Genomic DNA, 15,104 nt, shown 5'->3' with positions numbered 1-15,104 from the left:
GCAATACTGTTTTTAGTGCTATGTGATATTACAATAAATCGTAGTGCCACATAGAAATGTACTGTATATCGTACGATATAACTATTGTTTATATCACCATTTAGCCAACTGGGCTGGGGCTAATGTAACTGCAGAAACACTGCTGCTTTGTGGGAACATTTTAATGTTTTAATTTTAATAATTGTATCCCTGATCAGTGGCCTTGTGAGTGTCCGCTCTGAAATTGGTAGGTCGATTCCTCCCCCCACCCCTCAGATAAAACATAGCTGGTTCATGTCTTCACTCTCCTAAAGCATTACCATAAAAAAAACTTAACATACTGCACCATTTACTATTCTTTAGTTGTTGTTGTTCTTCAGTTGTTGAAACAAACAAGATAGTTTACCTTTTCAGATGACAATGCTGATCTCTTTTTTTGGCACAATGCGACCTCAGCTCGTTGTGATTACTTATAGATGTTCGACGTTCCCCAGGAAGCAAAATACATTCACATTTAGTCTGTACTTGTATCTTTATGCTTTTGTTTGTGTAGTGCAGTTGGTTTATCCTTGCTGTAATTGTGCCTGTTCATGGTATTGTATGACATAGGCTGACCATATTCTGAAATCCCAAAAAGAGGACATATATGCGTGCCAAGGTGACTGACATCATATTGACTAGGTGAAAATTTGCCAATGATACTCGAACTTGCTTTATAAATAATATATTTATTTAAATAAAGCATTTTTCTCCTCTGTTGACAGCAGTGATGGCGCTAGGAATTTTCAAAATGGGGTCCCAGGGTTGGGGTTGTGGATATGGCAGTTTGTAGAGACAGTTCAGTTTATGGGCAGGGTGTGTATGAGGTAGTGCAAAGGGCTGCAGAGTAATGAGATGCGAGGCAAGGGGTTCGGCTATAAGCCGCCTACCGGCCCGACCAGAGCAGGTGGAGTTCAGGGGTTGAGAGGTGGAGATCCTTGGGCTCAGGCTCAAGGCCTATCTACAGCTCGCCATCCAAGACTTAGGGACCTGGCCTACGTAAACACAGGACACGGAGTTCAATCAATGTGCGCACATAAACATCAACATTAAGTCATCTATTGTTCGACCTTCAATAAATAAGTTACACTTATTATTATCATTATTAGCAATAATACTGCTAACATTAACAATATTAAAACATCCCATGTATGTACAACATAACAAACACAACAGTACACAGTGTTGTCACTATGACGGGTGCAACATGAACAATATTAAACAATAGAAAATAACAGTGACGTCACTATGACGGGTGTAACATTAACAATATTAAACAATAGAAAATAACAGTGACGTCACTATGACGGGTGTAACATTAACAATAACAGTGACGTCACTATGACGGGTGTAGCAGTGTTCATTCATTGTCCTTACCGTAGCATAAAAAGTGCACATGGCCTTAAAACGCCACAACACTCAGTCACTATATGTAAGTACCCAAAATAAAGACTCGAAATAAATATAAATTCAATGGGATCAGAAACATTGGAAGAAACGGGATTAAAAGCCAATGCTAACCGCCCATAGACAATACATGGGTACGGCTAGCAGCTACTATTAGCAAACAGATTCACTTACCAACTCGGCTTAATAACACTCTCTCGTCGCAACTCGGCCTTGATGGTCGGCACCTATAAGTTTACAATTAGTTGTAAAATGTTGGACAGTTGTTTTTACGATATGCGGGCAAACGACAACTTTAAAACATACCGGCTTCAGATGTGCCCAGGCTTAGCCACCGCACCTGGCAGCCATCTTTGGACGGTGGATCATATAGAGCGCGATAGGCTGCAGCGGGTCATGTGATAGGCTGCAGCGGGTCACGTGATAGGCTGTGAGATTAAACGTGGAAACGCCGCAGGTAATATGAGGGGTTGCCATGAGAGGAAATATGTGTTATTTCCCACCCGTATTACACGCACGCCTCCACACTTTGTTTTGTTTAACCCCGTCTTAACTCTGGACGTACATTGAAAATACCCGGTACACGCAACCCTAACTCAAAATGCCGGACATTTGAGGCATTTAAAAAAAAACGCCCGGACACCCCGGACATCCCCGCAAAAGAGGACATGTCCGGGGAAAAGAGGACGTATGGTCAGCCTAGTATGACAGATCAGCTGTGGTGGTAGAAATGACATCTTCTTGCAGGACTTGGTCTTCACAGGTTTTAGATGTCCTGTATGCGGTTAGCAAAGGCATATGTTTAACTTAACGGTGCTACTTTTGTTGACAACATTGAATCAGTAAACTTTGCCAGCGTAGCATTCTCCTCTGCTTCTTGTTGATGCAGCTAGCATTCATGCTAGCATGTAGCAATCGGCGCAACACACCAGCTCAGGACGGTGACTGCTAGACCTCTGCTATATCTCAGAGTCTTCCAAGACACAAAAAAGCCTCCAAGACACAAAAAAAGTCTCCAATATCCCTGGGAAAAGTCATCAGATTGGTCGCTTGTAGCTGTTTAGAAGTGAGCAAGAGGATTTGGCAACACTGTTGGCGCCATCCTCGGGTACGTCTTTCGCTTTAAGATGGTATTTTAAACGTGATGTGCGTTGACGATAAAAACGTTTGTCGCTGCAATTCCAACAAGTTACCTTAGTTTAAGCGAAATTGGCCGCCTCTCATCATGATCTGTGTAACAAATGCGATCTTCCAGGTTAAGCCTTATCCCTAAAGCCATTAATCTTAATTCATATTTGATCACTTATTTTTATTAATCACATGGGTTAACGCATTAAGGTTGACAGTCCCAATGCACAAAAAGACGAGTATCCCCCATCCTACATGTGTGTCAATATTTGGCCTGTCAGAAATAAAAAATATTAGATATATCGTCTATTCAGCCTCATCATTCTATAATTGTATAGCTGCTAGAGAACTTAAGAGCTGGTTAAAACTAATTAAATTGATGCATTTTGGTGTCCTTTAGTATTTTTAAATTTGTTTTATGAAACATTTGTTTATTGGATTTTTGACGTATACAGTCCAGAAATACAATTACACATGCCAAATGTTCTTTTTCTCTCCCCCGAACAAGTAACCCGCAAACATGTTATGTAAAATAGAATAGAAATAAAAAACTACACAAAAATAAAATAAAATTAAACAAGCTTCAGTCAAATAAGTACAGGCAATCACTGACATGAAGTCACGGACAACTGCACTCCTGAAGGTCCCCAACACGGGGCAGCAATACACAAATGCAGACAAAAGGCTAATCAATTATCTAACTTTCAATTACTTTTCTATAGGGGTTAAATTAGAGATCAGTCTCTTGTACATTTTTTAGGATACCGCCTCATACTTCCTGAAACTTTACAGAACAACCGTTTAATGTCAACCTAATTTTGTCCAATTTAAAGGAAATAAAGAATATCAATCTTGTGGATGTGGCAGGGAAGTGCTGTTGCCTTCCAATTTAGCACAATGAGTCCTCTATCCAACAAAGTAGTAAATGCTACCAAGTTTTTTTTGGATTTGCTAAGAGATGATGACAAAGGGGCTACCCCATATAGTCCGCTTAGAGCAGGGGTGTCCAAACATATTACCGGGGGGGCCGCACTGGACCAAAAAAAAAATTGGCCCGGGGCCGAAAGCATGCAAAGTAACCATATATATATATATATATATATAATGTTTACATATTATAATAATATAATGGATATCCATTTTCTACCGCTTGTCCCTTTTGGGGTTGCGGGGGAGCTGGGACCTATCCTAGCCGCATGCGGGCGGTACACACTGGACAAGTTGCCACCTCCTCACAGGGCCAACACAGATAGACAGACAACATTCACACTCACATTCACACACTAGGGCCAATTTAGTGTTGCCAATCAACCTATCCCCAGCTGCATGTCTTTGGAGGTGGGAGGAAGCCGGGGAGTCACACGGAGAACATGCAAACTCCACACAGAAAGACCCCTAGCCTGGGGATCGAACCCAGGACCTTGTTATTGTGAAGCACACACATTACCCTCTGTTCAACCGTGCTGCCCCTATAATGGATATACAATTAATAATTAATATAATTGAATATTAAGGGTATGTGACAATTCAACTCCTACCTTGTTTCCTTCCGTGACGACTTCTTCAAAGCTTAGTAATTAATCAGAAATATCAAGCAGCTAAAAGTCAAACATGGAAAAGTGTGGAGAGAGTTTTTTTTGCAGTTTTACCAACGTGCCTTGTAATGGATTTAAATGGGTTTAATTTCAAATGTTTTATGGTGATGGGACACATTTTTCAGCTTAGTGAGCAGGTTGTGTTATGTGTGACCATGTGTGTTAACTTTTTGTGCTGGTTGAATTTTTTTTCTGCACCATGACTAGGAAAGGTTGTTTGGATTTGGTTAGAGGAGTAAATGTTGTGCTTATGATAGCAAGAAAGTACACGTCGTGGTCACTGACCTGAGTTTCCCACATTGTCCGCAAGGCATGTGACAATTTGCCACCTGTCTGATCCCTGGGTATTTAAATTTAATATGAAAGCATGGCCAGATGGCTTATTGAAATTGAACTCTTGCCGTTGTCTCGCGAGCCAAACTGAAGATTGCACCCCCTGTTTGGTGCGTGATATTTAGATTTTAGTCAATTAGCTGCTAACTGTTTAGCTCTATACACATAGCTAAACTGGCTGCTAAGATAGCTTGAAACAATGGACAAAATAAGTGCTAAATAAAGTTTAGGAAAGGTAAATACAAGCGTGTTACAGCAGAACATATTTTTTTTAAACGAGTCTCAAGGGTGGACATAACGGCAATTGATGTGCTGCTTTGTTGCGACCACTCTAAGGCACACACATAACAGGGGGACGGATTGATCCATAAATCAACAGTGTTGATACCAATGGTAGAATTTATATGATTGATACTAGAGTGATTAGATCAATATTTGTATCCAAATCCAAATGATTAAATTCTGTAGAAAACAGTAGTTTTTGCTTTTGTTTAGGTTTTGTCTGCTATTGACTTTGTTTTGATCAAACAATTGAAAGTAAAACAATATGGGAGTAGTTTGAATTTTGTGTTGACATTCTTACACTGTTAATAGCACTTACCATGAATACATGTTAAAAAACGAGTTATTACTTGTGAAACCCTGATGGAACATCTCTCTCGCACTCATAAACAAACAAGTTGTGTGTAAATGTTTCAATAATGAGGTTTTCACAATTAAAGCTAAACTTTTGTGAAAGTGTATTCCTGCGGAAAGCAACTTCATGACATGTGTATTCAAGTACAAATAATTGATATATATTTACTGCTTGAAAATAATCCAGTATGAATAATAAACATTTTTGACCCTGCCTCTTGAAAGCATTGTAATTAAGAAGTGAATGAATTATTGAGTGCATCAAACGTTTGAGTATCTGTGCTTTTTGCCTCCTTGAGAAGCTTATATGATTATCATAACACTCTTTTGCCCATATATTGTTTTATGTAATTTATATAGCATGTGTCCTTCTTATTGGTCAGAGGAAAGTGGTAATGGTAGTGCTGGCTTTATTTGTTTCTGTAGAGGAGCCTAATTCAGTTGACTGGGTGAAATGCAGGTGTCATCCTAGAAAATAACATGATCCTAGGCTTAATCTGTCACAATTTCCGAGTATGTTTTGTCATATCAAAATTTGGTAATTGTTGTTGCATTTCTTTATTACCGTTATTTTCTCATCCATTTCCAATTTAATGCTAAAATATGAAACCTAAAACCTGCACTGCTTCCCTCTACCTCCCTAGCTTTCCACCACTACCCCTTTCAATAACATCTTTATCAATCACTATCTTTTTTTACTTAACTGTTGTTGCTGTCTCACCAATCCCCATCGGCTTTACTTGCACCAATAATTGTGTGTTTTCAACCTGTGCTGCTTTCGGCTAATTTACCCACAGATTGAAATGGAATGACCCTTAACCACATACCCACCAACCCTGCCACCTTACACTGACGCACGCACGCACACACAAGCACGCACGCACGTACACACCGCACACACACACACACACACACACACACACACCCTTACCACCGTATGGCAATCAGGTTTCTGAAAGCACTGTGTTTCCTCAGCAGACACAAGGCTGATTCTAAAGCTAATAGTCATTGTTTGAAATGACGCTGTGCCCTGGCATTTGCTTAACCTTTTGTCTTATGTGCAGGGCACAGTCATCGCACAATCCTTGCTTAATTAATATTTTCTCCTTCTGTCTTCTTCCCGCGCCTCATTTTTAGCCCTCCAGTATAAACAGAAAAAATTATACTCCATGGTTCGTCGTTTCATATTTTTTGTTTTTGAAGCCTGTTTATTAGTTTACCCTTTTTCACATTTGTAGTATAGTACAAAGGCACCTTGGGTTTCATTAATGCTCCGTTTTAAAAGGTCAGATGTTGACCAAACCATACAAAAACTAATCACAGTTTCCCGTAAAAAAATATCTAAATCAAACTAATCTGTACAAGACACCCACAATTATGAGCACAAAACACATTATAGAAAATAGATAGATACTTTATTAATCCCCGGGGGGAAATTCAGAATTGACCTACATGTAGGAAAACAATGGGAAATACAGTACATGTACCTCAATTAATGAGCTCAATTGGTTCTATGACTGAGCTCGTAACTGAAAACACTAGTATCTGCAAGAACCAACCACTCATTGAAGTGAATTAATTGGGTCATGACAAAAGAACAAACTGAAACATGCCAAGCAGAAAATTCGGAAGCTTATCCATATTTTCATTGATAAATGTCCGCCCTGTGAATGTTCATTCATTCATGTATTTATTTGACAGGGACAATACAATTAAACATTGCTACCCATACGTAACCAATGTCAAAGTACATAAGACTTCTAGCCACAGGCTAATTTGCAACCCTTGTCCCTGGTTACGCTTTTAAAAAAAGTTGAAAAAAGTGTAAAACACATACAAAAGGATTAAGACAAGTACACAAATAAAAACGCATTGAAAATAATCGGCCCCATTTGTCCATACTACATCCAGTTCTAGTGCTCACATTTCTGATTTTCCTTAAGCCACTTTTTCAGTTTTGTGGAGAAAAGTTCAATGTCTGACTGTGACTTTAACTCCAGTGGCAAAGAGTTTCACATATGTGAGGCCTTCACTGAGAACGCAGACTGACCCAGAGTCGTCCGGCACCTTTTCACTCTACAACTCCCACCGACTGCAGCTTGAGTTTGCACACCTTCACTACTGTATATTTGTATTTCTTGACACATCAAATCAGGAGCTAATCCTGACACTTAAAAATAGCTTTTAAAAATGAGAAATTTATAACAATTTTAAAACTCATCATGTTTATTTTTGGGTAATATGGCAGTGATGATGCTTCATTGGTTTTTGGTCAAATATCTTTAGTGATTGTTTATATAATGACAACAGAGGCTTCACTACACATCTCGTGGCCTGTCCCCAGACCATGGCACAATAAGACATATGGGATAAAATCATTGCATGCATGTAATTAAACATGTGCATCTTGATCAGATAAATGAGGTCTAATAAGCCAGAAACAGTTTATATTTATTTTTATGGTGTGATGGAATTTCTGACCTATTGTACCATATTTTGTGTCTGTCGAAGTCCGAAAAGAGAACTAAATGATAAATAAATGGTCGAAAAGCATTAAGAATGTCTGCTTGTTTCTCTTTTTTCTATTTTGAACCATTGAAGGAGCATATGTGGGTTATAGTTGAACGAGTGGTCGGCCTAACCATTGTACAAAATGTTTTGATTGTTTGTTATGGCTAAAGGATTCAAAGAGGTTGCAGAATAAACAGGTCCAAAACAACGGGACCTTGACACATGAGGGAAACACATAAATGGCCAAGGAGACCAAGTCTATGTATGATTCGCATGATTCTCGATTCATCCAACGTCTCCGGAGGACGTTGTCTGTTTGCATGACAATTCAATCCAACCTTGTACCATTTGATTATGGGTAAATAAAACGTTTGTACTAAATTCACTTTTGTTGCTGTTTAAGATTCGGACCATCCACCACAATGGTCTTAGTAATTTTTATAATATGGACTCGTAACTGAAAACACCAGTATCTGCAAGAACCAACCACCCGTTGAAGTTAATTAATTGGGTCATGAGAAAATAACAAACTGAAACATGTCAAGCAGAAAATTTGGCAGCTTCTCTATATTTTCATGGATAAATGTCCGCACTGTGAATGTTGTTTTGGTGTGAAGGTGGAATTCTGCTTCAGAGTGGTGCAAACTGACAGTGCTGCGTTCGGGCCGCCTCACCAAGTCTGCTACACGGTAGGACATTATTTTAAATGGTTCGTGTTTCTGATTCAGTGGGTGTTGTCCTTCTTTCTAACATTCTCAGTTATGGTGGTTTGAGGGATGGATTGTGTCAATCCCTGGCTGCGAGCTGTGGACATTCGGTGTGCCACTCTACTGAAAATTACAAATTAATGGATCAATTTAACATTGCTTTTACCATTTATTGAAGGCTCTTGTTGATGAAGATGGTGCAAAAAACAGGGGCAACATTTTGGAGAAAATTTAAATTGAAACCCAAATCATACAAAAAGTTAGGCAGCCAAAAAAGTATTTATAGTTATTCAGGTGTACTGGAGAGGAGGCTATGCCGGATAGTCGAACCTCGGATTCAGGAGGAACAGTGTGGTTTTCGTCTCGGTAGGGTCCTTGAGGGTGCATGGGAGTTTGCCCAACCAGTCTACATGTGCTTTGTGGACTTGGAGAAGGCATTCGACCGTGTGTCCCCGGGAAGTCCTGTGGGGAGTGCTCAGAGAGTATGGGGTATCGGACTGTCTGATTGTGGCGGTCCTCTCCCTCTATGATCAGTGTCAGAGCTTGGTCCGCATTGCCGGCAGTAAGTCGGACTTGTTTCCAGTGAGGGTTAGACTCCGACACGCCTGCCCTTTTTCACAGATTCTGTTCATAACTTTTATGGACAGAATTTGTAGGCGCAGTTAGGGCGTTGAGGGGATCCGGTTTGGTGGCTGGAGGATTAGGTCTCTGCGTCCGACCGGCAGGAGGCAATGGGTAAGACCTTGGACACGTTGGGAAGACCATGTCTCCCGACTTGCCTGGGAACGCCTCAGAATCCCCCAGGAGGAGCTGGACGAAGCGGCTGGGGAGAGGGAAGTCTGGGCTTCTCTGCTTAGGCTGCTGGCCCCGTGACCCGACCTCGGATAAGCGGAAGAAAATGAATGGGTGGATGGACGTTGATGTTTGACTTTCTTCTTGCTTTAGTTGATGTGGATATTGTAAACTAAGATAACTCAGATGGTCCCTTCCATGCAAGGATTGCATTTAATATCAACGCTTTACTAATTATTGCCAATTGTTTCACAGTATTTACAATGTGAATGTGACAGTAATATCAATATTAGTTATTCAAAATGTGTCCAAAATATGGTAAATGGTGTATTAATGACTTGCAGAACTACAGTGGTCGATTGGCTCTTCAAGACGTACTCACAATGCTGCGCTGATGTTAAAAGCTGTAAAAAACTTGTGCTGTTTGTAGAGCTCTAATTCTCTCTGGGGTTGACCGATGAAGTGGTCAGCAGTTGACAGGTGCTGCCATGGCTGACAGGCCCGACACAGCATGTGTGTGAATATGTGACAAAGAGAGAGGGTTAGACACACTGCTTGAGGTCACAATGGCCATGTGCTGTAGAGCATGGCAGGGACTACCCCACTGGGACAGAACCAGTGACATCTATTTCTATCTGCGTCTCCATGCTTCTCTCACCTCTTTCTCATTTACAAAAGAGAAAAGGCTTGAATACGCATTAATCTTTAATATAACACTCTATTAAGCATGTACCCTAAATCAGAGAGGGACTGAGCTAATAACTCCCTAGGTTTGACTTCCTCAAACTCCATTAATTCAAATTCTCAGACTTATCAATGTGGCAGGTGGGAGTATAAGGGGAGGGGTTTGAAACCTATAATGCAAAACATATCATAAGTGATAGACAACAACCTGGCTGTACACTGCCAAGAATGCATGAAGCACCACACCAAGTGTTCTGTGCAGGTTACACATTGGCCTTAGCACTCCTCTGTGCCACTCACCAACTTTTTGCTGCTGCCTTTCTTCATTGGAGTCCAACCACAGTGTTTATGTCCAAGCAAAAGCAGCCACAACAGCACTTTTTCTTTACGTTTGCTCGTTGCCTCGAGGCATATTGATTATTTTACTTTTATTTCATAATATTTGGTTTTCATTTCAATTTGTAGAAAGATGTGGCAAGGTCAAAAACCTGCATTGTTGTACGACTCAGTTCAACAGACATGACAGTTGGTTCAGTTATATAGTTTGTCACTACAGTTTTCTTGAAGGGGAATTGCACTTTTTGTTAATGTTGCCTATCATTCACAATTTTCATGCGAGACAAGCACACACGTTTTTGTCTTTTAAAAAAAAAAATCATTCTAACTAGTGAATAAATGTGTTTCACGTGCTTTTTCTCACCATATCTGTGTCTAAATTGGCTACACGTTGTACAAGCTGAATGATAAGCAGATCCAACAAGTAGCATTATAGTATTGCTGAGTGTTAAACAAGAAATACAAACTATGAACATAATAAAACGGTCACTCACTGTACAGTGTCTGCTCTCAATGGGATGCCGACTTAAAGGCCTACTGAAACCCACTACTACCGACCACGCAGTCTGATAGTTTATATATCAATGATGAAATCTTAACATTGCAACACATGCCAATACGGCCGGGTTAACTTATAAAGTGCAATTTTAAATTTCCCGGGAAATATCCGTCTGAAAACGTCTCGGTATGATGACGTTTGCGCGTGACGTCACGGGTTGAAGCAGACATTTTGGAATAGCACGGTGGTCAGCTTAAGTCGCCTGTTTTCATCGCAAAATTCCACAGTATACTAGACATCTGTGTTGGTGAATCTTTTGCAATTTGTTTAATGGACAATGAAGACAGCAAAGAAGAAAGCTGTAGGTGGGAAGCGGTGTATTAGCAGCCGGCTGCAGCAACACAACCAGGAGGACTTTGAGTTGGATAGCAGACGCGCTATCCGACGCTAGCCGCCGACTGCACCTATGATCGGGTGAATTCCTTCGTCGCGCCGTCGATCGCTGGAACGCAGGTGAGCACGGGTGGTGATGAGCAGATGAGGGCTGGCGTAGGTGGAGAGCTAATGTTTTTAGCATAGCTCTGTCGAGGTCCCGTAGCTAAGTTAGCTTCAATGGCGTCGTTAGCAACAGCATTGCTAGGCTTCGCCAGGCTGGACAGCATTAACCGTGTGGTTACAGGTCCAGGGTTTGGGTCGGTGTCTCCTGATAGTAGAAGTAATAATAGTATTGTTGATCTTCTGTCTATCCTTCCAGTCAGGGGCTTATTCCTTCTGTTTCTATCCGCAGTTAAGCACGATGCTATCACGTTAGCTCCGAAGCTAAAGTGCTTCACCGATGTATTGTCGTGGAGATAAAAGTCACTGTGAATGTGCATTTCGCGTTCTCGACTCTCATTTTCAAGAGGATATAGTATCCGAGGTGGTTTAAAATACAAATCCGTGATCCACAATAGAAAAAGGAGAGAGTGTGGAATCCAATGAGCCCTTGTACCTAAGTTACAGTCAAAGCGAAAAAAGACACGTCCTGCACTGCACTCTAATACTTCACTCTCGCGTTCCTCATCCACAAATCTTTCATCCTGGCTCAAATTAATGGGGTAATCGTCGCTTTCTCGGTCCGAATCGCTCTCCCTGCTGGTGTAAACAATGTGCAGATGTGAGGAGCTCTTCAACCTGTGACGCCGCGCTACTTCCGGTACAGGCAAGGCTTTTTTTATCAGTGACCAAAAGTTGCGAACTGTATCGTCAATGTTCTCTACTAAATCCTTTCAGCAAAAATATGGCAATATCGCAAAATGATCAAGTATGACACATAGAATGGATCTGCTATCCCTGTTTAGATATGAAAATCTCATTTCAGTAGGCCTTTAAAGGATGTTCATATCTTCCTGTATTGATGAATAATTACTCATAGTCCTCACACAGGTACAAAAAAAACTAACTAAAATAAAACATACGTTTCCGTGACTTTGTCGCCATCTCCGTGTAAGTTGAATGTCAAAGTTGACCATTGTCTCATTTCATGGCAACAACCTTCTGTACAAGTGAGAGGCATGGCTTATAATCTAGAATTAACTTTTACCAACTCAGAGGCAATGCAGCAGCTCACTACCTCAGTATGTCAATAGATCTATAAGCTAGTTACCTCTCAGTGATCACAGGGCCGGTAAAAGTAGTTCCTTGGCTTAAGCGCGTCTAATAAAAACATTAGTAATACTTGGTAAATACTCAAGTCATGTAATGTTAATGGTATTGTTGGCGTTTTTTTGAAGTTTTTTTAGAGGGCTTTGTGGGCACAATACACTGACTCCCGTTAGCTTCATTATAAGCCGCCTTGTATGTGTCGTATACTACAAGTTAGAATGTGTAAAAAACATATTAAAAAAACACAACATATGTGTATGTTTTACATACAGATTATGAATGATAGGCGACATTTTAAAAAAGAGCAGTTCTCCTTTAAGAGAAATGTGAAAATATTGCCTCATTAAAGAAAATGAGACATTAAATTTCCATCCCAATTAAGTACACAATTATAATTTCCCACGGTGGACATGATGAGGGATCTCTCAAAGTGGTTGGGAATCACTGGTCTAGATCTTGGTCACCATTTAATCACTTTGTGATGGTGAAAAGGACACTGAAAAGGAATCAATCCCTTGGAATCATATGGTTCAGCAATGTAAAACACTACACTATCAATGGCCCTTTCTTCCATCTCCATCTGTCACTGGGAGCTGTCCAGGCTAACTTTGGAGCGAAAGGCAGACCACACCCTGAACTTTTTCGCCAAAACACATATCGTCAAACAAGGGATCACAATCTCACTATGACTGAGTGAGAAATGGGGCCATGCTGGCTGTACAGAAGTCAGCAGCATGGACCTTTACACTTACAGCACTTTTCTTTTCCACACCAATCATCATCATCATCATCAGCCATTGTCAGTCCACTGCTGGACGAAAGCCTCAGCATGTTTCTGCCATAGTGAACGATCTCTAGCTGCTCCCTGCCACTGCACTGTTCCCCAATATTTGTCTATCTCATCTCGCCATCTCACTCTTGGTCTTCCTCTATTTCTGCTCCCATCCATGGGTCTCCATGATGTCATTAGGGAAGTCCATCTATTATCTGTTCTACTGATATGTCCAGCCCACTTCCACTTACTGAATTTGATAGTTCTCATAATGTCTTGGACTTGCGTTTGTTTTCTCACCCATTCATTTGTTTTTCTGTCTTTATATGTGATTCCGAGCATATTTCTTTCCATGTTGTGTTGTGCTGCTGCTATTTTCTTTTCCATTTTATTTGACAATGCCCAGGTTTCAGCTCCATATGTCATGGTTGGTAACACGCATTGATTAAAGACCTTTCTTTTTAGGCTTAACGGTATTTCTCCTCTCATGATGTTGCTCACATCTGGCAATTCAAATAATCTGACACAAATCTTTCCCCAAACCACCTAAAACGTTTTAATGACAAGTCTACTACCTGATCATAACCCTCTCTGTACACATTTGCAACCTTAGTCACAGAGACAAATAACCAAAAGGTCTTTCTAGCACCTATCGCGTTTTGTCATTTTTGCTTCTGAAACTGCGATCCACACATATATTGCATCTCATTGTAACATGATCACTAGTCCTTAATAAAAATACAATGTATACAGACTGTTTCCATTTGCTCACTCATTCCTGCCCCAGGAATGCTATAAATGGAATAGCGAAATTGTCCTCCTGCCTTTCTATTCCACAACGCACCAATCTTAAAATGCCCCTGACCTAAAAAAGACCCTCAACAAATAGACATCATCCCATCTCACAGACATGCTGAACCTACACGTTTTGTTCCCTCTATACAGTTGGGGCAGTGACAGCAGCTTTCAGAACGTTACCAATAATTACTCTAAAATGTTGATTTACAATTGTTTGACTGGCTTTAATCTGGTTAGGCGATACTTAAGGCCATGTCTACACTAAGTCGTTTAACCCCTTAAACGAATAATTATTTAGCCTAAGCCCCGTTTGAGCCACACTAACCCATCGTTTAAGGTCCCCCTCCTCGGACAATTTTTTACATGGATAAGTGCGCCGTGTATTTCTTGAATCTCCGGCACTTAGCTTTCTATGGACTCATTGATCGTTTACAAACTGAGTTTGGAGAGGAAGTGACACCAGAAAGACCGCGCCCTGCACAGGAAGTGAAGTCAGAAAGAACGCACTACAGCCGAAGCTAAAAAGATGGAGGCAAGTCATCCAGACATGCCCGTGTTTCTTCTTCTTTTACATGTACAGACACTTGTGGAAATCACGCATGAATACCTTAATTGAAGGAAACGCGTGATTGCAGCTATTTCGGATACAATACATCTCAGCTGTGATTCTATTTACCGAAAAACTTTGTCCCTTCCTCCCGTGGATATGATACAGGCAGTGTGTGACTACAAATATTGCTTTATGGATGTGACTGTGAAATGGCCAGGCAGCGTGCATGATGCCCGCATCTTCGCTAACTCCGTCATTAGCGCGCAGCTGAAAGATGGAACCATCCCCTCATGTCCCAAAATGCTGGAAGATGAAGATCCGGTCCCTGTTTTTCTTTTGGGTGACCCATCTTATCCCCTGAAGCCATATCTCACGAAAGAATACCCCAAGCAGATGTCAAACATACAGCACGTACTGCAGGCTTTAAGCTTTATTTTCTACTTTGAAGGTCGAAACCTTTTTACTATTCTGCTCTTGCTTTTTGCTGGTTAGCTTAGCAGATAGCTAACATGATATAATCCTTGATGAAAAAATATATTTAGATCCCTAGATTAATTGTTGTAAAATGCTGTTTATCGCATTGTCTACTTTCTCATGTCGATTCAAGATTTGATTAATTTATGATGGCTCAGGTGTGATTCACTACAATATGGCCCCACAGCACATTGGATTCTAGTTAATTGAAATACCACAA

The 15,104-nt window shown here is 40.6% G+C and overlaps 1 long non-coding RNA gene across 1 annotated transcript; it reads right to left on the bottom strand.

The window, feature by feature from the left end:
* Window positions 1-736: 736 nt before the first annotated feature.
* LOC133656875 (uncharacterized) lies at window positions 737-1,785 on the bottom strand. Its single transcript, XR_009827186.1, has 3 exons — window positions 1,732-1,785; window positions 1,600-1,652; window positions 737-1,013 (listed from the first exon to the last, which is right to left on the bottom strand). It is a non-coding gene; the product is annotated as an uncharacterized LOC133656875 (long non-coding RNA).
* Between the last annotated feature and the right edge of the window lie 13,319 nt (window positions 1,786-15,104).

The sequence above is a fragment of the Entelurus aequoreus genome, linkage group LG09, assembly GCF_033978785.1.
Source record: "Entelurus aequoreus isolate RoL-2023_Sb linkage group LG09, RoL_Eaeq_v1.1, whole genome shotgun sequence".
Lineage (NCBI taxonomy): Eukaryota > Metazoa > Chordata > Actinopteri > Syngnathiformes > Syngnathidae > Entelurus > Entelurus aequoreus.
This window is presented reverse-complemented; position numbering and strand designations above follow the sequence as displayed.